We start from the raw sequence: 7299 nt of genomic DNA, 5'->3' as shown, positions 1-7299 counted from the left end.
TTCTTTGATTTCAATGTTTCATTTTAATTCTCTTTGTTTTGTACGTATAAGGAATGGAAGAGAAGAGTGCCTAAACGTTCATACAATTCAAGTTTGAGTTGTTGGAATGTTTAGGTGTTTCTTTGATTTCAATGTTATGAAGAACTAATCCCCCTTTAGCTAGGGGGTAATTCGAAATAAATGTTTATGCTTGCATTTTGATTTGATTACTTCTAATTGCGTTTCATAAGTTGTGAATTCAATTTGTTTAACTATTTGATTGATAACCTATTTATGTATGTTTATTGAGAGTGCGCGCTTAATTTTCATGCATAAATATGACGCTAGAATATAAGTGAATTTCACCTAATCGTTATGAACTTATATTCACAAGTAGTGGAGGTTGCTTATAAACAATCGCGTTAAACGAATTCTTGGCATAAGTTTCATGCGTATTCCATAGTAACGAATGCCTCGTCAACATTTATAGTTTTCATAATGCTTAATGATCTTTGATTGTATCTTTATTGTGCTTTTCACGTAAAGGACTTTTGGAGAATGTGGTGAATTGCGTTGCGCTAACCCATCCAATTCATTAACTTAAGGAGAACTTGACGGTTAATTTAAGCGGACCTAATTAACCCGGGGCGTTGAGTTTCATAATTTATCGAAAGACCAACTGAGAATCAATCTTGTATGCAAGTGTAACATGTATGGAGATGAACCCCTTAGCTAGCATTCATCCATAAATTTCATATTTACATTCTGTCTAGTTTATTAACTTGTTTTGTTATTTCAATTTTCGTAAAAACCTCAATCCCCCTTTTGCTTTAATGTTCATTTTAGTTAGAATTCAATTTAGTTTGTGTTTTTAAAGCATTTTGAGTTTTTGGTTTGTCTTAGTGTTTTAAACTTTAATTTTGCATTCTTTGAGTCTAGTTTAGTGTTTTAAACTTTATTTTACGTTTTTGAGTCAGTTTCCAAGAGATTTGCAAGCCCTCCTAATCCCCGGTCTAGAACGATCCCTCACTTATCCATTCTACTACAATTGTCAAACGAGGGTTTAATTTGAGTGTCAAGTAAATCTCGCATCAATTAGATAACCCAATCTCTTGTGCACTCATAACTAGGGGTGCAACTCGGGCGCGGGTTGGGCGGGTTGGAAGGTTAACTCAATCCCAACCCAACTTTTACAATTCGAGCTCAGATTCGGGTTGGGTTTCATTCGGGTTCATTTGGGCTTGGGTTTAATTGGGTTAGAGTTTACTTGGGTTGGGTTCCAGTTGCCCAACTTGTTCAAGTTTAATCTTGTAACAACTTAGTTTCCTAGAATTCCTAAAAAAATTAAGTCAAGTAGCATCAAAGCTAGCTAACTTTAATTTCATAAATCAATCTACTATAGAACTTTAGGATTTAGAGACTAGGAATATGGGCTGACTAATCAAATCCTCTTATTCCCTAAAAGCTTAAGTAATTATAAAGGGTAATTTATTTTAAAAAAAATATTAGAAAGGGCGTTAGTTTTTGGACTTGGCTTATTTGGGTGTAGTATGAGCATTAATTGATATGAGTTACAATCTGGTTAGATTGGGTTTGGTTAGTCGAGTTGGGTTGGGTTGGGGATGGATGGGCAAATGATCAACCTAATCAATAAATGGGTTGAAATTCGGTTAGGTTTGGGCAGGCTATAACTAAAAAAAAACTCACTTGCTCGGGTTTAAAGTCGGGTTGGACATGGGTGAGTTCGAATTGGCCCAACCCAAGTTTCACCCTACTCATAATCGATCATGTCCAATCTTATCAATCTCACATTTAACACAGCAAACAACGGACTGGACAAAAGAAATTTTAATTGATCACAATCTAGCCCATCCAACCTACCAAATAGTGCCTAATGGATCACAAGCTAGTTTGTGGCATAAATATTCATTTTCCAGTAGCAGCACGTTCGGATACCATACATGTTAACTCTACCTAATCAGGGTAATGCTAAGAAGACTAAATTTTCAAACTAAAATATATGTCACCAATATAAAGTAAGCACGTTAATAATTCAATTATCAACACTATGTTATTTAGTTTACAAATTTTAACTTAGAAATTCAGTATTTCTAGCATTATCCAACAGTAAATTTATCAAATTACCACTCTTCACTGCTCCCACACACTACTGCACCTTACTAAATTGACAGTTGTCACTCTCAGCTGGACACCGGGGCAAAATGGTAAACCCACATTCCCCAGCACATCGTTTCCCGATTCGCCTACTCATACTCCTTCTTCAACCTTCCTTGCAGGCATCAGCAGCGAGCACGAGTTACAAGAGAGTGGGATGGAAGGGATGACCTGCTATTGCCGGTTAGACATCAGTCCTCCTCAGTACGGCCAGAGGAAGGCCCAAGCACAGTCGTTTTGATTGCCTTTTCCATTCATTTCGACGTGACCAAACCTTAAGGTTCATCCCGAGAACTGATGGGTGGTTGCATCCTCAGCCGTCAGGGACTGTCACCGCTACCGGCTAATCACGTCGCTCTCTTTGACCGCTCGGCCGGTCAATTAATTTATTTTAATTATTAATTAATTAATTAAATTAGTAGTAATTATGTTTTTGCATTTCGAGGCTATAAAGGTTTAAGAAAACTTCGAGTGTGTACGAGTCTATTCGAGTCAGCACGTGACCGACCCAATTACTATGAAAAAAGATTCTTTCTTTATTTTTTCTTCATAATCTATCAAGTTCAGAGATTCGGATTATTGAAATTTAATTTAACGGTTACAAACAGAGAATCACTTTAAATATTATAATAACTTAACCATTAGATTGAATTTCAATGATCTGAATCTCCAAACTTAATAGATTAGAAAGAAATGATTCAGAGAGAGGATCCCTTTCCGAGTACTATAACCTGGTGTCCTTATTTGCGTCAAAACATGGCGCCAGGTGTGACTTCTGAAGTAGCTGTTTGTAAGCTGGTACAAGAGTAAAAATTGCTCCTCAAAGTTAGGTGTGGATGAGTATGTGCTTCTTAATTTGGTAAAAATTGTAAAACACAAGCTTTGTAAAATTACCATATGCTGTAAAAAAATATATATGCAACCGACTATTTGAACTTCCCATGTGTAACAAATTGGCAACCGTATACACTTCCATCTACTTCATTTTCTCTTGAATGACATGTGACAGGAACATTGACTCTTTTACGTGTAGCACAAGTGTTGCTTACGATTGTGAAGCTTTCTTGAGCACGAAGGAAAAGAGAAAGAGCTATTTAGATTGTATTTTCAACAACATTATTATTTAGAAAAGCTAGAAAGATACTGTTAACATCAAATTAGGAGTGTCAAAACAACAACAATAATAAGGTATCAAAACTCATTCAATTCAATAAAAACAGTTAACGCTCGACCAAGGCTAGTGATATATACCAACTGTAATTTTAAGCATGCAATGAGGAATTCATGTATATATTTATATATATGGTCAAATAATTGTTACAATTCGTGTATTTATACATGAAATATTTTAAAACTCAAACTATATATATATATATATATATATAAATTGGTAACCGATTTTCATCAACGTGGTATGAACTACAAATTAAGGACGTCAGAAGTTAAGTAAACGTGACGAGAAGATTAATGAGTGGGGCCCACCAAGAGGGAGACAAGAGGGAGGGAGGGAGGGAGGGAAGAAGAGCAGGGGTGGTGGTGGTGCGACCGGTACGTACGTACCACCGAACCGTGAAGGACTGGAACTGCCTCATGAGTGAGGTATACGGTATACTGCTATGCTAACGTTTATTTTATTAACACGAAACGTCACATATTGAATTTTTGTACTGTAAATCATGATGTGTTGTGTCTCGTTAAGCAATTGGTTGCTCACATACCCTTCATACTTCATCCAACCTCTCTCTGTCTGTATTATCCTAATTCATTTCCCTTAAAAAATAAGTGATCAGATTTTCTCTATTTTTGTCTTTTATTTCCTACTTTTCATCTTTTTAATTTTTCTTAAACGACAAATCAAATCTTTTTTAATTATTCCAAATCCTTTTCGTGTGGAATGTAAGCTAACCAAAATATTAATTTATTTGTAGATTACCAAAGCTTAGCCATTGAGTGTAACATTACATATATTATCTTTGTATCTTTCTGATTTGTTGTGTGTACGTTTCGTTCGTAGTCATGATCACTGTATGACATCATATCCGGATCCAAAATTTAATTTTCTCACAATCAAATAATTTTCTTCTTTTTGACAAAAGGAGAATTAGAGCAGATGATCTTCCAAGGATCTTTACAAACATGTAGGGCTCGTTTAGAAATACTTCTATAATAATTAAAAGCGATTTTGAATAATTGTTTTTTAAATCAATTTTTAGTAAAAATACAAGTGAATTCCGAAAAAGCACTTGAATTGGTTCTTGCACGAAGCACATAACCGGTGAATGACTTCAAGTGCTTTTATAACCCAAAAACATTTTCTTTAAAAACGTTTTCAGTCATTTTAAAAATATTTCCTAACGAGCCTAAATGATGACATTGATTGAATACCTGTAATTCTCTTGCTACTTGAAAACGAGTAATGTTGGGCCGGTGATAGTCATACAAGGCATCGTTTAAGACCATTGTTTTCACATGTACGGTCACATAAAATAAAGATTAACAGTAATTGTTTGCTTAATGCTATTAAGCTGCACGTGCATTTGTTAACTATTGTGTTATCACATCAACACATGTAGATGAAAATGATGCCATGCCATTTCTCCAATACAAAAACTCTCTAACGATCATGCCAACAGCACAAGTAGATTAACAGTAATTGTCTTCTTCTGTAAATTGATCGAACCCAAGTTAAATTTCAGAAGCAAACTAAATAAAAATCTAGTTACATGCCAACAATCAAGTAGACCACGTGAGAAACAAACAAAAAACCTAAGATTTGGGGGAAGATAGAGAGATAAGAAATCGTGGAAATCAAGCAGGCAAGAACCTATTCTTCTTTAATCGGTTTCCGGGCTACATTTTGTTTAGGTATAATGGGGATATTGTTGACTTATAAGTTATTTACCCTTAGATAGAAGGATTTATATGAAGAGTGAGGATCCTCTTCGGATCCTCCAATCACATCCGTTCATCGAACATTGTGCGGTCAGTTTTCGTCAGGTACTGTTTAAATTCAATTTTAAATAAAAGAATTTACAATAATTTCTTAAATGTGATTTGAGGATTCTCGAGATCCTCACAAAGAGGATCCGGCGAGAATCGTCACTCTTATATGAAAAGGTACTCACATGTTCAGAAAAAATGAAAAGTTTTTCTTCGAAGTTGTGTAATGGTAGTCAAGGGTATGGTGCTACTCACTATTTTGTTTTGCTAGGCCTCACATTGATAACATGTAATTTATGAATTCTTTTACTTAATATGTTATGCTTTCACATCCATCGTTAATAAAAAAAAAATTAATCAAATATATATGTCGTATTTATAATCTAATAACCAAATAAGATGATTCTTAATTGCGTAATCTACGAGAGTAAACAAAGAAAACTCATTAAAAATATGAATTTAGCTAAATTAACTAAAATAATGTACTCTTTTGCGTCAAATTTGAATTCTTATGTATAATTTTGATGAATTTAACGTAACAATTATATCGTTAGTTAAAAAACAAAACCATCGAATGCGGCTAAGCATATATCATCACATCACAAAAACTTTTCGTGGTCCATGAGTCCACGGAATGATTTGCAATCTGGAATATGAAAAGACAGAGAAAATTCCAAAAACAAAAAAGAGAAAAAGGTACGGGCGTGTAGTGGGGTTGTATAAATAATATAATCATGTAAATACACACGCACAAGTTGGAGGTCCCATCTCTCAAGAATTGAGATCACAAAAATAACTTACATTAGACGAGTTTAGTGAACAATAATATCTTTATTCAATAATGCATTGTTGTTATGTCGAGAAAAATTTAAACTTGGCAATACATTATTAAATAAGACACAACATAACAATTAATTCGTTTTATGTAAGTCTTATGTCAAGACGCGCACCTGAATTTGTATAGAATGGTAGGAGAGGGTGGACTTTGTGGGATTGCCAGATCTGCCCTGCCATCCGTATCAACCAATTTGTCTCATGCTTTTTCCAAATTTTAGAGAAGTTCATTTACAATTTTTTATTGCTTGTTCTTCTCAATCTCTTTTGCTGTACCCTGCCTTTTTGCTGTTGACTTTTTTTTACGATTTTGGGCCGGTGGCCCAGGGCCCAAGGTTGAGAGCTTTATCACCTGCATGGATTTGACATGGAATGCCAATCACTTTTTATTTAGGTTTTAGCATGCAACACATTACCAGATATGTGTGAATATTCTTATGTCACGGTTCACCAAACTTAATGCCAAATCCTTATTATTATATATATCGACGAATGATATTTTTTGTTCGACAGTACGGGATTAGATTACTAAGTAGTTCAAAAAATAAATGGTGACGATTGACTTTAAGAAATTAAATAGTGAATATTGTTTAATAGTTGAATTATTTTGTAAGCTGGATTACCGAAGACAAACCTCAATGTATAATGTACTCTAGAATCATCGGTTTTCTCCTTTTCTCTATTCGATTTAGTGACTTTACAAGGTTAAAATATAAGAGGAAAAGTAGTAGTTTATTATTGTACATACGAAAAGGTTGAGGACTTAATAAGGTTCCTTCGATGGGCATGAGTGTGAAAGAGCAATGTTTTCGACATATAGAAAAGACTGGGGATCGAGGGTTCGACCAAAAACAAAAATTAGCTGCTGCGTTGCCATTGCAGCATCTGGTATTATTTGCACCATTAAAGGAATAGTTTTGTAGGGAATTTGGAAAGCGTTATGGTGGTTGCTTCTTCAAATGTTCTTGAGACAATGAGACGTAGGTAACAATTTGAGATGGCTGGGTAGCTAGCTAGCTAGCTTTGGGTTGAATTAGTACTTATCCCCACTATATCCAAATGGTCCCAAGAGATTCCAAATTTGAGTCCGCGCTTGTACTAGCAACATGAGAATTGATAAACACATACTCTTTTCTCCTTATACACTCTTGTTTAATTATGTTTGTTGTTTTGGTTTGATTTGATAGCCAGAAACAAGAAGGTGTGTGTGAGAGATTAAAATTGGTGTGTGAACTAAACTCCCTAATCCTTCCTCGATGATGTCATTACTCATACGTCTCTCACCACAATTAGTTCTACACATTATAGATTTAATATTAATATGCCTTAGATTAAGAAAGTATCTCTAGTCATTTTATAACATATAAATTG

The sequence above is a fragment of the Pyrus communis genome, chromosome 15, assembly GCF_041283825.1.
Source record: "Pyrus communis isolate YQ-2024b chromosome 15, ASM4128382v1, whole genome shotgun sequence".
NCBI lineage: Eukaryota > Viridiplantae > Streptophyta > Magnoliopsida > Rosales > Rosaceae > Pyrus > Pyrus communis.
The sequence above is the reverse complement of the archived record's forward strand: the minus strand, read 5'-3'. Positions refer to the sequence as shown.